This window comes from Eleutherodactylus coqui, chromosome 6, assembly GCF_035609145.1.
Source record: "Eleutherodactylus coqui strain aEleCoq1 chromosome 6, aEleCoq1.hap1, whole genome shotgun sequence".
Classification (NCBI taxonomy): Eukaryota; Metazoa; Chordata; class Amphibia; order Anura; family Eleutherodactylidae; genus Eleutherodactylus; species Eleutherodactylus coqui.
In genome coordinates, this window is record NC_089842.1 from 184,388,519 (window position 1) to 184,411,040 (window position 22,522).

At 44.0% G+C, this 22,522-nt stretch overlaps 1 long non-coding RNA gene across 1 annotated transcript in view; it reads left to right on the forward strand.

The window, feature by feature from the left end:
* Positions 1-1,015: 1,015 nt before the first annotated feature.
* Positions 1,016-22,522, forward strand: part of LOC136631557 (uncharacterized) — a 55,542-nt gene continuing 34,035 nt past the window's right edge. Inside the window, exon 1 of the long non-coding RNA XR_010793055.1 lies at positions 1,016-1,116. This is a non-coding gene — a long non-coding RNA (uncharacterized lncRNA). The remainder of the gene's footprint in view (positions 1,117-22,522) is intronic.

Genomic DNA, 22,522 nt, shown 5'->3' on the forward strand with positions numbered 1-22,522 from the left:
TGCCTGCTCAAGACAAAAGGTTCGGGTGTCGGCGGCGGGCAGGGAGCTGCAGGGGAGAGCGGGGAGGAACAGAGGGGAGATCTCTCTCTCCCTCTCTCCCCCCCGCTGACTGCCGCTACTCACTGCTCCCCCGCGCCTGCACCCAAACCTTTTGTCTCGAGCGGGCAGGTACTCGCTAAGGGCAATGCTCGCTCGAGCAATTGCCCTTAGCGAGTATACTCGCTCATCTCTACATATAAACCTTTATTATACATATCTTTATTAATATAAACATGTCAGTATTAAGACTGCTCCTATATAATACAATAGTTTGGTAACTGAAGTGATCTATTGCATTAGTTTATGCAATTCTATGCTGACAGCCACGATTTGCCTGCGTCAAAACTCGCGCTGTGTAAATAATATGAGGACAAATGCAAGACTGCATTATGATGTACTCTTCCTCCGTTCTATTCCATTGCTTTTTAGATATTGATTTCCCTTTTTTTCTTTCCTCTTCTTCCTTTTTTTTTTCTCTTTCCCTATAGTTTGTTTTTCCATTGTACGCTGTTCTAATGTTACACCACAGTCAGCTGTTTAAAATTAGGAGGTTCTCCGTCACTATCACGAGAATAGAGGAATATAGAGGGTACATGGGATGGGTGGGGATTGGGTAGAAGTGTGGGAAGGAATGGGTCGGGGATTGACCTTTGATGAGGGTCTTCTTCCGTCTTCACAGAGGTTGCAAAATTCGGGATCAAGCATAATTGCAGTTCACATTTGCAATACCATAGGTAGTACCTGAATTGGCCCACCTCCAGGAGTTTATTGTACATGCTTTAATGTTTAGCACTTTGTCTTAATCCAGTTGGGGAATTTTGTACCACTGTTTGGGTTGCAGGTTGTCATTTTCTTTGCATTACCCAACAGTCATTTAACTTGTTGTTTTGGAAAAATGCAAAATTCGTAAATAAAGAATAAAAAAAAAACTTGCGCTGTGTTAAAATCACGGCATGTCCTATTTCTGTGCAGGGCTTGAACAGAAACGTCACCGCTGACATGCCGGCTGTTCTCTGCGCATGTGCGGCTTTGTGCCAGCCGGCACATTGCAGAGGGGAGAGAGAAGACGTTGGACAGGTAAGCGTGAATCTCGCAGTCGGAATCCGACCCGGCTGTGGGCATGAGGCCTTAGGCTGCCTGTCCACAGTCGATAGCCATAGCGTGATCCACGGAGATAAATCGCCTACGGATCACACTAGGAAAAGCTTTCCATAGGCTAACTATGGAAAGTGCTGCCTGACATCCACGAGCCGAGAATCATAGTGATTCTCCCCTCATGGGATTAAAATCGGCATGCTGCGATTTGCCACAATTCTCTGCGGTGAGCCTATCTATTAGATAGGCTTATCGCGGAGACCTGTTGCTAGCGATATTTCATCACGGTCGTGGACAGGCGGCCTAAAGGCTGGTTTACATGGACCCATGATCGCTCAAAGATCGCTCAAGTGACCGTTTGAGTGACAGCTATGAGCGATCATTTTGCATAAACTATTAAGTAGCTACTCAGCTACTTAGTAGCAATTTAGTGTGCAAATGAAGCCTTTGCTGATCACAGTCATCTGCGCTTAGCACGGGGAAACAATGCTATCAGCACTCCCCGTGGAGAACTTCTGATAAGACTGAACAATGATTTTTAGGTTGGACTGAATTTAACGATCAGCTAGCAGTGCCCGAAAAGCACACGATGGGGGCACATTTACATGCACCGATGATTGCTAAAATGATCGCCGATTAGAGATTTTTTAGCAATCATCGGCTGATGTAAGTGGGCCTTAAGGCTACGTACACACAGGCGAGCGTGATATTGGGCTGAGAACCTAGAGGAACAGCAAGTGTTTCCCACGGTTTTCAGTGGGAAACCTTGCATCGTATGGTGTGTAATGTGTTTTACTGTCACATTGAAAACAATGGGTGTTGAGTTCAGGAGGAACTCGAAAAGATAGGACGTGTCATGATTTTTTCCCACTTCGCAGTCACCCACAAAACATCACATGGCCTTTTGTACTGAGAAATTCTAGACAGATGTTTCCTGTAGATTTGCAGAACACGTCTGATTTTGCGGACAACATCTTTTCCACAAAAAAAAAAAATGCTTCTCTTTACAAAACAGAAATTAAGCAGAACTGAAGACTTAGGCCTCCTGTCCACGGCAGTGTATTCGCCGGCGGCTATGGAATGTGTCGGCACCTGTCCACGAGCGGAGAATCATTGCGATTCTCCACTCGCGGCGGGCAATTCGCAGCATGCTGCGAATTGCCCCAATTCTCTGCAGTCAACCTGTCTATTAGATAGGGCTGACCGGCGGAGATTCGGCGGCGACTCCTGCTCCCAGGCATCGGCTCCCGCGCCCGTGGACAGCCGGCCTAAAGATAAAACTTTTTCTGTTTCTGTTTTGTAAAAGGATGTGTGTATTAGACGGCTTGGTGGTTATTTATCAGTATTTGGCACCTTTGCAATGCTCCTTCATTTAGCACTTGCAGTCTGACTGTTAGCATTTATCAGTATTTATCAGAATCTGCTGTAACTAGCAGCATGGCTCTGAGTGCTGGGGGAGCCCGGGGTGCTGGTACCAGTGTGGGTCACTTCTGGGGTTCAGGGCATCCTGCTGAATTGTAATTTGGCATTATTTATGGGCTGTGTGCAACACCCCAGAGGGGTTACCCTGGACACTTGACTAATGTGAAGAGCTGGGAGGGTTAAGTGCTGTCTTGTCACGGTGGCACTTACCATGCTCTGGTCCCCGAGGGATGACACGTAGCCAAGGCCAGAGCAGGATTGCAGGCCACCTTCGACACCCCTAGGATAGGGAATGCCAATAAATAAGATGATGGGGGTCGTAGTTGTCACAGTGATGCCACCATTTCCACACACCAGTATGCTACACGGCGGAGAATGAACACGTAGACTTGTGTACAGTACCTTGGGTGTCCAGGAATGGTTAGGTCCTGGTATAACTTTACTTAAAATAACTTTGTCAAACAAATATTCAAAGAAATGCAGGTACAATTCTTTTAAGTGGAAGCAGGCTAGAGCTCAGAGGGCAGGGAGGATACACAGTTTGAAACTGGTCCTACAGTCCACGTTACCTGTACGACTCCACTCCTGGACTGGGAGCACTCCAGTGGGGAAAAGGGGGTAGGGGTTGCTCTGCAGACACCCTGGCAAAACAGTAATTTACTTAAAGGATTAGCAATTACACCCTGCATGGCAGATGCATGGGTGTGTCTCAGTAGCGTACCTCTATGCGGTGATCCTGACTTTGGACAGCCGCATAGGCAAAACCTGTGGTCTGAATTGGTAACTGTATGGTGGGTTCCTATGTACAGAATTATTGGGGGATTCACCCTTTCTTAGGATCTTGGGACTCACTCCACTCACATCCAGACTCCAATCGCTACGGGATATCTCTCCTCGTCTTCCATCTTCACCTACATGAAGCTGAAGGTGCTTCCATGTGACACTGTGTTAGCACTCTCTGTAGGTGGAACCTTGAACACAGATTGAAGACAGAACTGCTTCCCGCTCTCAAACACTCCTATTTATACCTTCACACAAACCACATGACATGACAGACTGAAACATTTACATGCATGCAATGATTTTATTGAAATTAACCTCTCAAGCGCTGCACACACTGGATATGACAGGACAGGCTTTGCACAGTGCATCCACATAAGACAAAACATGTATGACATTTATGGACGGGACCAGGATGGTGTTCTGGGCCACTACATGTGGATCTGCACGGTGCACTACACGTGTCAGCTGGCCTGGCACTCTTTATAAGCTATATCTATATGCAGGTGTAGCGCTGGGTAGCTGCTCCTCTCATTACAGCGAGGTCATGTGGGCAGTTTTTCTTCAGTACTTTGGTAAGTAAGGCCCCCTGCACTCGGGCGGAAATTCCATGGCTGTATTTCCCGCAGAATTTCTGACCGTGAAAGCTGCCATAGGACTGCATTAGAAAACGCAATCCTAGGCAGACGGCCACGATTTGTCCACGTGAAATCATGCGCGGAAAACAAATTGCAGTGTGCTCTATGTCTATGCGGATTCCGCACGGACGGCTTCAATTGTAGTCAATGGAAGCTGTCCGACCTGCAGCCCTTCAAACATGACATTGCAGAAATGTTGCAGATTCTGCGTCATCGCCTAGCGATGCTGTGGGAAAAACCGTGATTAAACAAAAAACCTACTGTGCATGTCCAGCGGCTCGCCGTGCGTACGATCTGCAGTACAGCCAGTGAAGAAGAAAAGCAGGTACGCACAGATGCGGGCTGGGCACAGGGTCGGATTCCGCTGCGGGCTCCCGCATGTGGAATCTGACCCGGCCGTGTGCAGCTGGCCTTAAGCCAGGTCATTTCTGCCAACTTAAAGGAGATGTCCCGCGCCGAAACGGGTTTTTTTTTTTTTAACCCCCCCCCCCGTTCGGCGCGAGACAACCCCGATGCAGGGGTTAAAAAAACCACCCGCACAGCGCTTACCTGAATCCCGGCGGTCCGGCGTCTTCATACTCACCTGCTGAAGATGGCCGCCGGGATCTTCTACCTTCGTGGACCGCAGCTCTTCTGTGCGGTCCACTGCCGATTCCAGCCTCCTGATTGGCTGGAATCGGCACGTGACGGGGCGGAGCTACACGGAGCCGCTCTCTGGCACGAGCGGCTCCATAGAAGACTGCTGAAGACCCGGACTGCGCAAGCGCGGCTAATTTGGCCATCGGAGGCCATAAATTAGTCGGCTCCATGGAGACGAGGACGCTAGCAACGGAGCAGGTAAGTATAAAACTTTTTATAACTTCTGTATGGCTCATAATTAATGCACAATGTACATTACAAAGTGCATTATTATGGCCATGCAGAAGTGTATAGACCCACTTGCTGCCTCGGGACAACCCCTTTAAGCCAGTAGTAAAGACTGCCCTAAGTGACACAGAGCGTTCTCCAAGGTTCTTGCTACCTACGACTCTCACCTGCAGTAGCTCCCAGATTCTTACTACTGCACACCTGAACTCCGGCTCAGCTGGGAAGGTTATCCACAAGGCCTTGGTGGACAAATACACGATACTAATGATACCTCTGAAGAAGGCTATTTCTACTACTGTTGATAGGGAGTTCCTGTCTGAAACCACTAGGTGTGCTATGATCCCTGTGGATCTGCAAATAATAGTGTTGCATAGAAAGAAGATGTCCTTGTTGGTCTTACTGTGGTCTATAAATTCAGGTCTACTTGGACTTCCCTGGTTCTGTCTAGACTTGCCAGTTCTTTGGTGAACTCATTTTCAGACCCATTTCCTACAGTCTATTACTCCTGTTCTGAAACAAACTGTTCTTCCAGAGGTCCCTGATCATTCTCCTCAGTATGCAGACAATGCAGATGTGTTCAGCAAGAAGAACCCCGAGTCTCTGACACTCACAGGCCATATAACTGCACTATGGACTTCCGACCTGGCGCCTTTACAGCTACAATTAGAGTTTATCCATTACCTCTGCATGAAAAGTGAGCTAAATAATCAAACTTTATCCATTACCTCTGCATGAAAAGTGAGCTAAATAATCAAACTACTGATGGCCACTTGTCAGTTAGTGTGTGAGTGCGTCTCATGCTCCACCCCTGTTGACGGCCTTGCTCTGCCCCTGTTGACGTCATCGAAGGTTATACCACATTTATAAAACACAGAGCCTGACCGACAGAAGAACAACACAGTTAGGGCTCTTGAAAAGGGGAGTACAAAAATAAAAAAATGAAAATACAACTAAGCCATTATTATCTCAGACACAACTCAGCGGTCCTGACAGAAGAAACCGACCTACCACCACCACAAAGATCTGGTGGGCTAAAGGACCTGCAGTGACGTCACTGCTCTAGGAGGAGGCAAGCTGTGTTTGTCTTGTGTGGAGATCAAGATGGATGTAGTAGAGCTGTCTGTGTAATGTGTGGGGATCATAATGGATGTACCATGTAACAGAGCTGTGTGTGTGAATCAGGATGTAGCAAAGCGGTGTGTGTCATGTGCTGTGTGTGTAATGTGTGGGGTCAGGATGGATGCTGTAGAGCTCTTTGTGATGTATGGGGATCATAATGGATGTACCTTGTAGCAGAGCTGTATGTGTAATGTGTGGGAATCAGGATGGATGTATTAGAGATGTGTGGGGTCAGGATGGATGTAGTAGAGCTGTGTGTGATGAGCTCTGTGTGTAATGCGTGGGGTCAGGATGGATGTAGTAGAGCTGTGTGTGTAATGTGTGGGGTCAGGATGGATGTAGTAGAGCTGTGTGTGTGATGTGTGGGGAGCATAATGGATGTACCATGTAGCACATTGCTTCTCCAGAAACACTGGTACTATAATTTCCTAATAATTACTAGTAGTATATTATAGAGAACCTTCTAAAAGTTTTAATTTGTAAGTCCTCTTTACCTGCTGGGCCAGGATTCTTTTTTGTAGAAACGAAAGATGCAAGCATATTTTCCAGTTACATGGTCTTCCAACATAGGTTGTTTCAGATGGAGGAGTACAGTTTACTTCACGCTTCTGGAGAGCCCCTGTCATCCTTTAGATGTCAAGCTTGATTTCTCTTCCGTATATCACCCTCTGTATAATGGTCAGGTTAAATGCACTAATCAATTACTGGAGCTACATCTTTGTCATTATGCATTCTCTAAACAGGACAATTGGAGCACTTTCCTTCCTTGGGTTGAGTTTGCCCATAACAACCACATCAACCAGTTTGATATACAATATTCTACATATTTTATGCTTAGCACTCCTGTGTAACTATGTGTATTGCCACATCCACACAGATGCCCATTGCCAGCCACTGCCACCAACAATTTTTGCACATTTGGGACCAAACTAAGACTTTTCCTTGCCATGCTGCAGATCTTCTGAAAAGGGATGCTGATTTTATGAAAAGGGATGCAGATAAGAAAAGGCGGAATCCTCCCAAATACTCAGGTGGAGATCGTGTATGGCTCTTCTCTAGAAACATCTTGCTCAAGCTTCCTTCATTTAAATTTGCTCCCCCTTAAGATTATAAAACAAATCCACCCTGTCTGTTACAAGCTCAAGTCACCACCGTCTTGGAGAATCCCTAACACCTTCCATGTATCTCTCTTCCAGCCGCTAATCCTCAACTATTATTCCAAACTGTCTGTTTCCCCCATCTCCGTTTACCATCTCTGACAAGGAATATGAAGTTCATGAGATTCTTGAGGTAAGTGGCACGTTGTTTTTCTTCATGGATTGGAAAGACTATGGCCCTAAGGAGAGATCAGGGGAACCACAAAAAAACATCAATGGCGCAACTTAATCAATAAATTTGATTCCTTTCATAGGAGGGGGCCTACTGTCATGGCGTATTTCCACTACAGCTGTGGTTGGTTGCCACCATGCTCTCACTCCAGTATTTTGGGTCCTGCCTTCCGCTCCTTCTATCTCCTTAACTCGCTGCCTGACCACTGCCCATAGGGTGTGCATGCATTACTGCACAGTCTCTTAAAGAGCTGATGCCCTCTAATCCATCTGTACGATCCCCATTTAGATGGCATCCCCAATGCCATCCAGTGTACATTTTTTGCCATGTATGCAGTTCTTAAACAGCTGTTCAAGGGTGCATACTGCTGAAAGCATGTTGTACATTTGGGAGCCCAGATCCTAAATCCAAATACACAGTTTGCAACACTGAGATCTATTGATAACCTAGAAAGCAGTTTGCTGCTCACTGTGCAGACACTAGCTGGGACAGATGTGGGGGTGGATGGTAGTATGGGAGTGCAGGATGATCAGGAAGCTATCTGGGAGACAACTAGAAGGAGGGGTAGTGGGAAGAGTGCCAAGGAGGCTAGTCCTGAACTAGCACACCCCAACAAGTTTGCAAAGTTGACTGATGAGGGGAATGTCATTATTAAGTTAGCTCTGTTGCAGCATGATTTGGCTTCTGACCACTAGAGGAATGTCTGCTCCAGTAAAAAAGGGGAATGAGAGCGCAGGGCAGGCTAGACAGGTCATGGTAGTAGGAAACGTGGTTATTACTGGGACAGACAGGGCAATCTGCCACAAAAACCAATACTATTGAACAGTGTGTTATCTTTCTGGCACTCGAGTTCAACACATTGCGAATTGTATTGACAGATTACTGGGAGGGGCTGGTGAGGATCCAAAGGTTCTGGTACAGATTGGCCCCATTGACAAAGTTAGAGGTAGGTGGAAGATTTTTACAAATGATTTCAGGGATGTAAGCTTAGGGCAAGGAGCTCCAAAGTAGTATTTTCTGAAATACTACCTGTACTTGTGCCACAATAGTAAGGCAGTGGGAGATTAGGGAGGTAAACAAGTGCCTCAAGAGTTGATCTACAATGGAGGGGTTTGGGTTCCTGGAGAACTAGGCTGGGTTTGCTGTTGGCTAGTGTAGGGATGGGCTGCATCTCAATGTGGATGGTGCAGCTGTGTTTGGGGAGAAGATGGCTAGAAGGTTGGAGGAGTGTTTAAACTATGGATTGGGAGTAGGGCAACCAGAGAGATAAAGGGTACGACAGTGTAGACGGCGATCTGGGATAAAGTAATGAAAATAGGGGTGGAGCGGTGGGAGGGGTGAATACAGTTAGAACTGGCAGACCAGTTATTAGGGATATAATTAATATAAAAAAAATAACCAAAGCTTTCTAAACTGTATGGCGATGAATGCTAAAAGTCTGACCAATAAGGTGGACAAACTGGAAATAATAATGTCTGAGGGGAATAATGTCCTTGTGGGAATAACTGAGACCTGGTTGGATAAAAACTCGCAGTGTTACAGTCTGTTCAGAAGGGATTGTAAAAACCAGAAAGGGGAAAGGGTTTGTCTCTTTGTAAAATCCTGTTTAAGCCTAAACTATGGGAAGATATGTGTGCGGAAAATGAACATGTGGAGTAGGGTTATAACTTTTTAGGTTATATTCCTCTATCCTAATTTGATGAACTTTTGCCTAAAAACAAAGAATTTAAATTATTTCAATTTTTTTTTTGTAAATTTCCCCCTGAAATGTAAGGTTATGCTTATGGGCAGGGAAAGTATGTGCCATCATTACACACTAAATGGGAAACCACTGGGCAATAGACTTGGGGATTTTAGTCAGCTGTAAACCTAACTGGAGCAGCCAGTGTCAGGAAGCTGCTGCCAAGGCAAATACGATCATGAAGAGCATCAAAAGAGGTCTATGGACATATGACGAAAACATTGTTCTTCTTTACAAGTCACTGGTTAGACCACACGTAGAATACTGTGTACAGTTTTGGGCACCTGTACTCAAGGACAACATATTCAAGCTTGAGCTGGTACAAAGGCGGGCAACTAAAGTAATAAATGGAATGGGCGGACTACACTACCCAGAGAGGTTATCAAAGTTGCGGTTATTTAGTTTATAAACTATGTATAAACATATCAGGGGACAATACAGGAATCTCTCCCATCATCTATTTATACCCAGGACTGTGACTGTAACAAGGGGCGCCCTCTACATCTAGAGGAAAGAAGGTTTTTACATCAATATGGAAGGGGGTTCTTTACTGTAAGAGCAGTCAGACTATTGAACTCTCTGTCTAAGGAAGTAGTGATGGTGAACTCACTAAAAGAGTACAAGTGGGGCCTGGATGTCTTTCTTGAGCATTACAATATTACATTTTATAGTCACCAATTACTTCAGAAGATTTGTTCATCCAATGATTATACCGATTGCCAGACTTGGAGTCAGGAAGAAATGTTTTCCCTTAAATGAGGGAAATTGCCTTCTACCTCATTGGATTTTTTCATTCCTCTGGATCAACATTGGGAGCATGGGGGGGGGGGGCGGTAGGGTAAAAGGCCAAACTGCATGGAAATATGTGGAAATTACTGTTACTATGGTGTATGCTCTCATAACTCTTCCTCTTTCAATCCTGTTATTTTGTTTGCTATATTAGGCATTCATGCTCTAGGTTTGACGCATAAGAAATCTGGTCTCCTACTGCCATTTATGATAGAGTCCCTGTTTGTATACTCTGGTTCTGACTCCTGCTATAACTCCTGGGTTATTCTGACTTCCGTGCTCCCTGTTCTGACCTTCAAGTGCCACCCCTTGGCCCAGTACAACATCAGCAGCCACACAACTGGGTCTTTCTGTAGAGGGGTCAAGGTTGATAATCAAGGTTCACCAGAGGCTGCCGCCTCAGTTAGCTCAAAGTCAAAGCAGTGTGTGGTAAGGTGGATCCACAACCACCTGCCTGACAGAATTGGGGAAAGAAAAGCTGGCCTCAAATTCTGAGATAAGCTGACATTAAGGAAATATTCCTTGAAGAAAATCATTGATGGAAGAGAATTGTAATTTTAGGGTATTTAACTTGAGGCCCTTATTGAACCCTTTTTGTAGAAAACTAAGGCCTGACACCAAAGAATCTGTAGGTACTTGAGCTTCTGCACAGTAGAGTTTGTAGATATTCCAGACTCTGGAGTATAATCTGATAGTAGCATGTCTTCTAGCTGCAGCGAAAGTAACTATCAAGTACAGAAGGGCCAAGTTCTTTCAGATTTTCTCTGTCAGTCTCCAGGCCATCAGGTTGTCAGATGGAACTTATGAAGGTCTGAGTGAACTAAGTTGGTTTGAGACAAGAGATTGCCCTAAATCAGCAATTTCTAATAAGGCATCCTCTATGAGGGAAATATGTCTGATATAGCCAAGGGTGTCACATGATTGGCAGGGGAAGAATTTTCATAGTGTGTGCCAGGCCACTGCTGGAGAAAAGGCAGATACTAGACTAAGGCATCTGCTAAGGGTAAGAAAAGAATGCATGCTGTGGCCACCAGGAGACGTAAACTGGCGGACACAGACTGTAACAGTACAGTACTTCCCATCCCCTTATGCCCCATCCTCTTTGCTCCAGAAAGTCATTGACACTTCTTCAAAAGTAGGGGATTGTTGATATTTTCAAGGGGTTCCCATAAATTTTCTTTGGGCATGAAACTTTTCCATTACACTAAGTAAAATAAGTTTCCTCTCTATTTCTTGGCATCTCGGATTTGTTTAACTTCAAATAACAGGTACAATAGAGGACGATAGCTTAGAGAACTGATTCTGGATGAGAGGCTTCAGAAGGGATATATGAAAGCAATTTGGTATTTTCCATGATGCTAGTAGTTGGAGTTTATAGGTTACAAGATTTATCTGCTTTACAATCCAGAATGGACCCGGGAATTGGGGCACCAACTTGAACAATGGTAAATATAACCAAATATTTTTTGAAGATGGCCAGACTCTCTCTCCCGGAGATTAGACAGAAAGAGGTCTGTGTTTCCTGTCAGCAGTCTTCTTCATCTGGGATACAGCTTGTGCAGGATAATCCTTGGTAGGAACAGTAGATGATGGGGAAGATTTGGGCAGTGGTATCCAAGGATGCTGACCATATACAATGTAGAATGGCACCAGCCAATTATCTTGTGGTGAATAAGCAAAATATCTCAGTAAGGTCTCCATAGTTTTGTTTGTTTGTTCCACTTGGCTATTCATAGGTGGGTGATAGAAATATTGTTTTATCTCTAGTAGACAAGAAAGCTCTCAAAAATCATGAAGAGCACTGGACTTCCTGATTCAACACAATATGAAGAGGCAAATCATGATATTTAAAGATATGTTTGATGAACAACTGTCTCAGACATGTAGTGGAAGGCAAAGCAGGGATGGTTAAAAAAGTAAGCCATTTTAGAGCACAGAGCAGCCGGATGAGAGAGGCAGGTCAGTAATAAAATCCATGACTAATGAAGCCAGATGGACTCAGGGATGGATAGTGGCAATAGCAGATCAGCAAGTTGTTGCCAGGAGGGCTTATTACGTACACATACTAAACAGATCGCCCAGTTGTTTTAGATAGATTGTCAATATCTTGAGAGAACAAAGTTATTTCTACCCATTCCTGTTATCCCATGGGGACTACAGAAAATGACTGCAATCCTATGAGTGCTATTGTGGCCTCACAGGGCTTGGTTCTCTCCGCTGATCAATCTATCAGATGGGAGTTCTCTCAGTTTTCCAAATGGGCAAGGCATAAAGGTTTACTCCACCCAGATCCAGTATGGTGGTAGCGGTCAGCTTGGAAACTGAAAAAAACTGAGTGTTCTAGAGTCCTCATGTCAAAGAAGTAATTAACACCATTCTAGCTTCCACAAGACCCTCTAATTTTTAAGGTTTATAATAGGGTAAAAAAAAATCTCATCTGGTGTGATAAAAACGAAATAACATCTCTAGGTCTTCCAAATATGTTGCAATTCCTTCAAGAGGGATTTGAGAAGGGACATAAAAATGGAATACCATTAAAGCCCAGTTTTCAGCCATCTCGGTTGCCTTTCCTGAAAAAATTTCTAGATAATCTGTAAGCAGATTTTTCAGAGTCATCAGAAACCTTAGCTCTCAGTTTCCCAGTCTAGATGTTACGTCACTGCTAGCATACCTTCACTACTGTGGGTTCTATCATAACTAACTAAGGTTAATATCTTCTCTCCTGGCTAGATAGGGTTAATTAGACCTGCAGCTATTAGCTGAGGTAGTGGCTAGTGATTTAAGCTGTCAGCCAATCAGTTTCTTCCCACTTCCTATATAATCCAGCTCTTCCTGGCTGGGAGTTGCTAGTTATTTTTCAGTGTTCCTCTTCAAGTAAGCTTGCTCTGTGCTTCTGTCTGTGCATTCTGTATTGTCGTCTTTTATTTATTGTCAGTTTCTGTTTGTACCTGGTGTTCTGTACTCTGGTTTCCCTTTGACCTCGGACCTGTCCTCGTGGAAGTAGTGGGGTTGTTCCTTTTGGGATGGGTGCACCTCTGCGAGGTGGGCCCTGTCGGATGGGTTCAGGCTGCCCTGCTCTGATCGCTACCTCTCATTTCTGTCTACTCCTGTGACTAGCCAACTGTGTAGCAAGCTAATACATCAGTCCTGACTGCTCCCGCACCAAATCTCCACTTGATCTTGTCTGCAATCAAGGACGAATGTAACACTAGGACCCCCCTAGAAAGGAGTGTTAGTACTTAATTTCCTAACTAAAGAGCCATTTGAACCATAACAAAGTGCAGATTTAAGGTATATGTTGTACAAAACATTATTTTTAGTCACAATTGCCTCAGTTTGTAGAGTTAGTGAACTTCAAGCCCTATCATGCAAACTACCTTCTCTGAGAGACTGAACAGACTGCTTAACCCTTTCCAATCCAATTTGTATCCTGGTTTTCCTAGTGGGCTTACTCTTTTTCTGCCGTTATACAATGGCGCCATTTGCTGGCTAAGGCCAGTACTGCATGAGGTGACACGTTGGATAGGCTCCGACAGCAGAGAGGCTGGCAATATACAGTAAGAGAACCCCGACAGACGTATACCCAACATCTGAGCTGTACAGCCTTAAATCATAATGTCTTCAGAGGTCAGACAGTGGATTGGAAAAAGTTAATTCTAAGAACCCTACCTGGTTGTATTCCTAAAATAGCTTCATCCCTATCCTCTAATCAAGAAATCTGTCAAGATCAAGCAGGTAATAGTCAGGTTAATTTGCTAGGTGTGAGAAAAGCAGTTTTGGAATACCTTAAAAGACTGGAGCATTTTATAAAATATGGAGTCTTGTTTCTACACTTTCGAAGGTCGCAATAAAGATAGAAAAGATATAAAGCATCTCCATAAAGGCGGATTAAGTCTACAGTTCAGGAGTGCTATTCCTTACAAAACACCTAGCCTTCATCACAGCTGAAAGCATACTCTACTATGTGTTCTTGGATCTAATACAGAGGTGTGCAAAAAACTGCATCACATACTCCATTCAGTGCAGTACTGAAACATTAAGTAAACTTCACAAAACATGGTCGGCAATGACTCACATGGTGAGGTTAAATCTAAACAGAAGTTTACTCACGTTGAAGGAACTGGCATAGTGATTAACAGTCTCTAACAATTCCTCAATAACTGTAACTCCTAATCAGATAAATCAGTATGAACATTAGCCAACAATAGCTGAGAGTAACAAGTAGGGGAAAACAAAGAAAACGGGAAGAACACATAAAGAAATATCGGAAGGGAAGAAAGGGATGAGGCTGTAATGTGGTTTATTATATGGGTGAACCTGAAAAGGAAAAATAAAATCAACTTATTTTATTAACCCCTTTCTGCTCCATGATGTACTGGTGCGTCATGGAGCTGCCGGGTATGTATGAAGAGAGGTTGCGTGGCAACCTCTCTTTATACAGTGCGGGCGTCAGCTGTTTATAACAGCTGACACCCGCGGGCAATAGCTATCACGGCTATTAACCATTTAAATGCCGCTGTTAATTCTGAGAGCGGCATTTAAATCCCCCAAACGATGTTCGCGGGTCCCGCAAGCCCCCCCCCGCGGTGAGATCAGGGGAGCCATGCAGGTATCATGGCAGCCGGGGGCCTAATGAAAGGCCCAAGGGCTGCCTTACCAGACTGCCTATCAAGCCATCTTCGTGGGGTGGCTTGATAGACTGCCTGTGAAACAGCAGTATAACGTAATGCTATAGGAGCGATCAAAGCATCACATGTTAAAGTCCCCCAAGGGGACTTCAAAGTTATGTAAAAAAAAAAAATCAATAAAGTTTTTTTAACTGTAAAAAAAAAAGTTGTAAAAGTTTAAATCACCCCCCTTTTGCCATATCTATTATTAAAAGATCTAAATCATACAATAAAAATATGTATTTGGTATCGCCGCGTCCGTAAAAGTCCGAACTATCAAAGTAGCGCATTATTTTTCCCGCACGGTGAACGTCGTCCGAAAAATAAAGAACGCCAGAAATGCACTTCTTTAGTTACCCTGTCTCCCAGAAAAAACGCAATAAAAAGCGATCAAAAAGTCGTATGTATTCCAAATTGGTACTATCAAAAACTACAGAGCATCCCGCAAAAAATGAGCCCTCGCTGAACTACGTCGACGGAAAAATAAAAAAGTTGTTGCGTGCACAATATGACCACAGAAAATAATTGAAAAAAATTAAATGTCTTTGAAAAAAAAAGAAAAAGAGTAGTATAGTAAAAGAAAAAACTATACAAGTTGGGTATCGTAGTAATCGTACGGACCCATAGAATAAAGTTATCATGTCACTTTTGTTGCTGTTTGTGCGCCGTAAAAACAAGACGCACTAAAATATGGCAAAATGTCGGGGTTTTTTTCATTTTACTCCACTTAGAATTTTTTAAGCTTTTCAGTACATTATATGGTACTTTAAATAGCACCATTGAAAAAAAAAACTCGTTCCCGCAAAAAACAAGCCGTCATACAGCGATGTAGATGGATAAATAAAGGAGTTACGATTTTTTTGAAGGGGGGAGGAAAAAACGAAAATGGAAAAAGAAAAAGGGGCCGCGTCATTAGGGGTTAACCTGGCCGGCAACCATGCCCCTCATAAATCTGTTGAGGGAGTAGATGAAATGCTTGAAGGTGAACTAGACTGCCCTGGAAGGGTCAAAGCTCTGGCTGTCGGGTTCCCAATTGAAATTTGAAGTAGTCAATTGGTTCTCATTTTAACAATGTCATCCATACTGCCCATGCATACTAGATAGTCTTCCATTAAAAACCAGAGTTGGGTTCCCGATGATTGCTGGAGAGGATGCGGGAGGAGAGGCTCCCTGTTACACATTTTTTGGAGCTGTCCGGATATCTGGGCCATCTGGCAAAGCTGCTTTGGACTTATTGGCAATGTCAAAGGGATAAAAGCACATCCTTCACCTGAATTAGTACTATTCTTGCTAGGAATAGAGGAATCCCCCCCCCCCCCCCCCCATGTTCAGAAAGCTGATTTCCCATTGCCTCCGTACTGTTAAATTACTGTTAGTTAGAAATTGGAGGTCCCAACCGGTCCCCTCCCTGCTAGATATAACTAATTTAATATCAGAACATGTGGTAATGGAAAGGACCTACGCATTCAGACAAGACAAAATCTCTAAATTTAAAGAGGATTGGAGTCCTTGGATAAACTATTTTAGGCTTGAATCTGCAAATTTAATGCTGTAAAAACTGAGAGATATCACAGACCTTCAGTTTATAAAATAGGAAAGATAAACCACTCCAGATGGACGAGAGACAGATTGGCTCTAATATATGCAGAGGAATGGTCCCTACTGTTTCCCCCTCCCTCCCCTTACCTCCCCCTACCCCAACCCTTTCCCCCCTCCCTTACCACCTATATTTGAAACATTAATATCGATAGTTTCAGGATAGCAAGTCAAAGATATTTCATGTTACATATCTCATGTGAATTTGTAAGAGCGAACTGTATTACATGAAAACAAAAGGCTCCTCATTCCATGTATGTATACTCTGTTACTTGCTAATTTTCAATAAAAAAACGATTGAACAGTAAAAAGCAGAGTTGTATGGATAAAAATAGCATGATAAATAAATAGATAAACATTTCATTAATTATATAACTTATCTCGGATTATGAATTTGATTTTAAAGTGTTAAGAAAACCAAACTTTTTAGAAACAGATGTAGGTTAGAAAAGTGACTCCCACCTCGAGTCCTCAGGGACAGTCAACAGGTCATGTTTTCAGGATTTCCTCAGTGTTGCACAGGTGATGTAATTATTGTCAGTGCCTCAGACATTGCCACCTGTTGGTGGTCCCTGAGGACTGGAGTTGGGAAACACTGGTTAGAAGATGGTACATAGGTATATATCATGTTTGTAACCTACATCTGTTTCTAAAAAGCTTGACTTTGTAGCACTTTTATCTCTGATTATCAATTTGATTTTAATTATATAGTCAATAAAATGTTTATTTATCATGCTATTTTTATCTAACAGTTTGTAGACCATACGTAGTCTGCTACCCCTTGCAGTTCCCAGAGACATCTTAATTCATGGAGCCCATCACTCCATTATGCTTATTTAGATACAGCTGTCAGGAGGAAGGTCCGTGGCGTACTGAACCACCCCATCGGATCTCATTGCTTCTCTCAGCAGGCTAAACTCCAACCACCAACTCTCCTCATTGCTCACTAGCTTAGGTGCCCAATAGCTTAGTCCAAGACACTCGTTGACTGCCCCGAGGCACTCTGAGCTGCATTGTTATATGACCTGGCACCACCTAGCATGGAGCTGGTACAACACAATATATAGTGGCTGAACATGTGATTTCTGACCCAGCCAAATTATGTGCCCACAGCTAGCAGTACAACAAGGCTTAAACAGTGATACAGAATAGAAAGGCTTAAACCTAATGGATTGATATTGTTAAATGCTTAGATATTCTGGTAGTGAATCACCAGGAATGAGGAAAGTGTGCTTAAACTAATCCTAACATAGTCTTTTGCAAATGCATGGCAGTCTTGTCTTTATACTCGTAGTTTTACAGATTGTCCACTAGATAGAGCCCTTTGTAAGTACAATGCTTAGAAAACATCAATCTCATATATACAAAAAACACACAAAATTTGTTTGAGTCATATACAAATCCACAGGTCTGGTCCGATTTGAGTGAAATTTTGCATGAGCGTTCCTCAGCACCAGGCGACGAATGCTGGTGGAATTAAAAATCGAAAATGTAACCGAGTTCCCCTGTAATTGTTGTTGCCAATTGAAACCAATGACATCCATTTCTTATACTGCTGAGGTAAAATGAAAGCTGCGCTGTGATTGGTTGCTATTTCTTATACTGCTGAGGTACAATGAAAGCTGCGCTGTGATTGGTTGCTACGGGCAACACATTTTCTTATGGACAGCTTTCATAAGAGTGCGGTGCTGGGCTCTAATGACATTAATGAACATTTCATCTAAAAGAAATATTCTGGAAGATGTTGACGTGCCAATTGCGCACCGCCTTACTATCAAATTTTTGACAAATGAATGATTTGGGACTGCTGCAAAATGTCATAGTTCCATCAGTTATATTGTAGAAGTAGGAAAAAACTTTGAAAGCCCAATTTTCAATAACCAATCCCTGCGCTTATAAAGCACAGTGCAACACATGGGTATATCCCCTAGTGTAATCTAAATATCAGCTACATATGTAGCTGATGAGCCTAGTAAAACTGTTACACGAATACATACATTGCCCGATACCCAATTAAATGCTCATGTATATTTATCAAGAGGAATCGTGGTAGAAATCCAAGAATGACCCTTTGATTTCTGCTCCGGAGGTGCATAGATAAGTGCAGCTTCCACAAGACAAATGAGCATGTTCAATCTGGCACATTATTTTTCTATTGCATTAACAAAAATCTGCACAGACTTTTTCCAATGTATTCGAACAGGGCAAATCCTCATAAAATCCCTAGGGCTTAAACACACAGGCGTGATTTCTTCATGTTCCGCGGCTGTGAAAATCACGCCCTCAAAACATGACAAAACAAAACCTTTAATTTCAATTATTTAGTTTTGACTTTTCTCGGGTTCATGTGCAAAGACGCTTCGTGGCGGTGAGCATACTTACCTACTAACCTCACGAGAACGAAATATCAAGCCGCCCCATATCGCGCTCCCCACCATGTGAAACCCTCATGGATGTGAGGCGTTCTCATATGAAAACAGCTTTGCATCACTTTGGGGATAAAGGGAGCCTCCAATGCGTCAGAGGATTGCGGAGTTTCTCCCATTGAAAAAAATGGGACTGCGATGTGAGAGCATGCAGCATGATAGAACAGGCCGCGATTTATTTCCTGTATTGTATCGCGGTGCCATGTGGGAAAACGTTGCTCATGTGTATGACCCCATTCAAAAGAATGAAGTTCATATTTGTGCATCTCAAAGCACACTAATCAGGCGTGATTTTATCCCCCGCGTATAGCCGTCCTTAGTGCTTCTTCAGGTGACATATTTGCATGCATTTTTGCACACAAAAAATATATGTGCACAACACGCAGGGAATAGAACTAGTGATGAGCGAACATACTCGCTAAGGGTAATTGCTCGGTCGAGCAGTGCCCTTAACGAGTACCTGCCCGCTCGGGAGCAAAGATTTGGCTACCGGCGGCGGGCAGGGAGCTGCGGGGGAGAGCGGGGAGGAGCGGAGGGGAGAACTCTTTCTCCCTCCCCCCCCCCCCCCGCTCCCCCTGCTGACTGCCGCAACTCACCTGTCACCGGCAGCCGAACCTTTTCTCCTGATCGAGCAATTGTCCCTGAATCCAAAATTGGATTGGAAAGGGTGAATATCATGGAAAAAATAGGAGCTGCTTTATCTTTTTGCATATTTGCGCAGCAAAGATCCCATAGAAGCCAATGGGATAGGCACAAAAGCACAACATATTGCGCAATTCCGTGAAAAAAAGAACACACCTGGACCTCAATAGGCTAAATAGCCTTTTAAATCACAGCAGGGGGGTGTCAGGTGCACATGTGAACACATAAAAAGGGCAGTACAATGCGCTGATACGTATGCCAGTCTACCTCGTTCATGGCGCAAATGCGTTGTGCTGAATCGTGTACAATTGCCTATTCACTCATCTGAATAAGCCCTTAATGTAGACACCTGTTGTTCAGACTTCAACCACACACTTCTTTCTAGATGAACTTTAGTAATATAGAAGATACCGGCGTAATTTTGAACAGGGTACAGAAAATGGTTTGTTTAGGGCAGCTTCAGACGGACGTATTTGCGCACATGGGTTTGTTCTCATTACCCCTTGTGTGTGTGAGACAATATTACCTGCTTTATTTTCCTGCATATTTCCGCATCAATAGCCCCATTGAAATCTATGAGGTGCGCAAATGCGCAATATGCTGCACAATTCCATGAGAAATAGCGAACATATCTGGACCTCATTAGGTTAAATAGACTTTTAAATCAGGGCAGGTGGGTAGGGAGGGGTGTCGCGTGCATGTGAACGGGCCCTGCGTGCGCAAAAAATAATACAGTTCTGTGCGCAGACACGCACACAAATCAACCTTGTTCTCTGCGCGAATGCGTTGCCCTGAAGCAAGCATATTTGTGCATATGCTTGTCTGAAGATTTACCAATTCTGCTAATATTTAGGCAGTTAAAAAAAAACAGGCTGGGCAGTCAGAAAATTAGGTAAATTTATCATAGTTGGCTCATGCTGGGTTATAAATTTGGTAAGTCTTTAGGGTATGATCACAGATCGCTGATTTAATCCATTTTATTGCGGGTAGCATTTTCCCCCAGAAAAAAAGCTTCACGGGCGCTACAAAATCGCGTATACATAGCACTGATTTTGCTGTCGCCGGTGTGAGGCCTTATGTCAATATATTACAGCAGCATTTTAGCACATGTGGTCACAAATTTCTTTTCCACTAAGTCATGTCCCCCTTGTGGGGCACTAAAAGTGTTTGCAACACGTAATACATTTGGTATAGAGCATGTATGACACGTTTTTTTGTGCAAGACGGGCCAGAATTGTTAGCTTAGCAAATCTACCATACAGTGTTTTGCTGTGTATTTTTTATTTCCTGCATTTTTCAGCTCAGAAGTGGTGGGCCAGATGTTATTTTAAAGTCTATAGAAAAATATAGTAAAATCTCCATAAACAGGGAGGAATTTATAAATCAGGGGAATTTTTGATGTCAGTTTTCCGTCCCCGTCCCCCCCCTTTCCAGTTTAAAATGCAACAAATTTATCAAATGTTACATTGATAAAATTGTTGCATCTTTAAATACATCACTCTTTGTCAAAAATAATCAAGCACCTAGAAGAAGTTGTTGTTTTTCCGCAAAACCCGTCCTGCAGTTCCATCTCAGGCTGATATATAAATGATTAGGTGTTATGTGATTAGACGAACGGTCTTGTCACCGGAGGCCCTAAAAGTCGTTTCACTCTTGGCCTATAAAAGGCTCTCAGAGGCTCCTTGTGTGTAGTGACCTTTTCTTCCGCTTGTGTAGGGCTTGTTGACCACTAGACGCCTAGAAGAGATTTCACCCTGTTACCAGAGTTTGAGAGGGGCGAATTATTGGGATGCGAGAAACTGAATGGTCATTTCGATTAATTGCTGCCACCTGGGCCGCTATGACCAGACTGTTAGGAAGTGCTGGGACTAGTGGATGTGTGAGGGCACACAAGGCGGCCAGGCACAGGACACTGCTGACAGACCACAAATAGAGAGGATCATCTGATCTCCGACAAGCACGAGCAGCTCAAACCAGAAGTGTAACTTGAAGCTTCTGGGCCCCAGTGCAAAATCTGTAACAGGGCCCCCAACTATATACGTAGTACTACTTTATACATAATACTGGACTCCCTACATGGAGAAAAGAGACCTTATGGGACCCCTAAGGCTCCTGGGCTTGGATGCAACCGCATCCTTTGCATCCCATATAGTTAAGCCCCTGGCTCCAACTGTTTCGTTATCTGAGTTTCCACGATCTAGAGGCTCAGTTACAATAAATGTGGCCTGATTTGCCGCAGTATACCATACGGAATCTGTATGCCCCCATGTCCGCCAATATCACATCTTATATCCAAGCTAGAGGCGGCCCAACAGGCTACAAGAGCCTCCATGCCCACTTGTATCACATATTGTATCCAAGCTAGAGGCAGCCCAATGGGGTACTAGAGCCTCCATACCCACCGGTATCACATCTTGTATTCAAGCTAGAGGCAGCCCAACGGGGTACTAGAGCCTCCGTGCCCACCGGTATCACATCTTGTAGCCAAGATAGAGGCAGTACAACAGGGTACCAGAGCCTCCATACCGTATGTATCACATCTTTTATCCAAGCTAGAGTCGTTAAAACAGGGTACTAGAGGTTCCCTGCCTGCCTGGATCACATCTTGTATCCAAACTAGAGGCAGTACAATAGGGTAGTGGAGCCTCCATGCCCGCCCGTATCAGATCTTGCATCCAAGCTAGAGGCTGTACAACAGGGTACTAGAGCCTCCATGCCCATCCATATCACATCTTGTATCCAAGCTAGAGGCGGTACAACAGGGTACTAGAGCCTCCATGCCCATCCATATCACATCTTGTATCCAAGCTAGAGGCGGTACAACAGGGTACCAGAGCCTCCATACCGTATGTATCACATCTTGTATCCAAGCTAGAGTCGTTAAAACAGGGTACTAGAGCCTCCATGCCCACCCGTATTACATCTTGTATCCAAGCTAGAAGCGGTACAACGGGGTACTAGAGCCTCCATGCCCACCCGTATTACATCTTGTATCCAAGCTAGAGGCTGTACAACAGGGTACTAGAGCCTCCATGCCCATCCATATCACATCTTGTATCCAAGCTAGAGGCGGTACAACAGGGTACTAGAGCCTCCATGCCCATCCATATCACATCTTGTATCCAAGCTAGAGGCGGTACAACAGGGTACCAGAGCCTCCATACCGTATGTATCACATCTTGTATCCAAGCTAGAGTCGTTAAAACAGGGTACTAGAGCCTCCATGCCCACCCGTATTACATCTTGTATCCAAGCTAGAAGCGGTACAACGGGGTACTAGAGCCTCCATGCCCACCCGTATTACATCTTGTATCCAAGCTAGAGGCTGTACAACAGGGTACTAGAGCCTCCATGCCCATCCATATCACATCT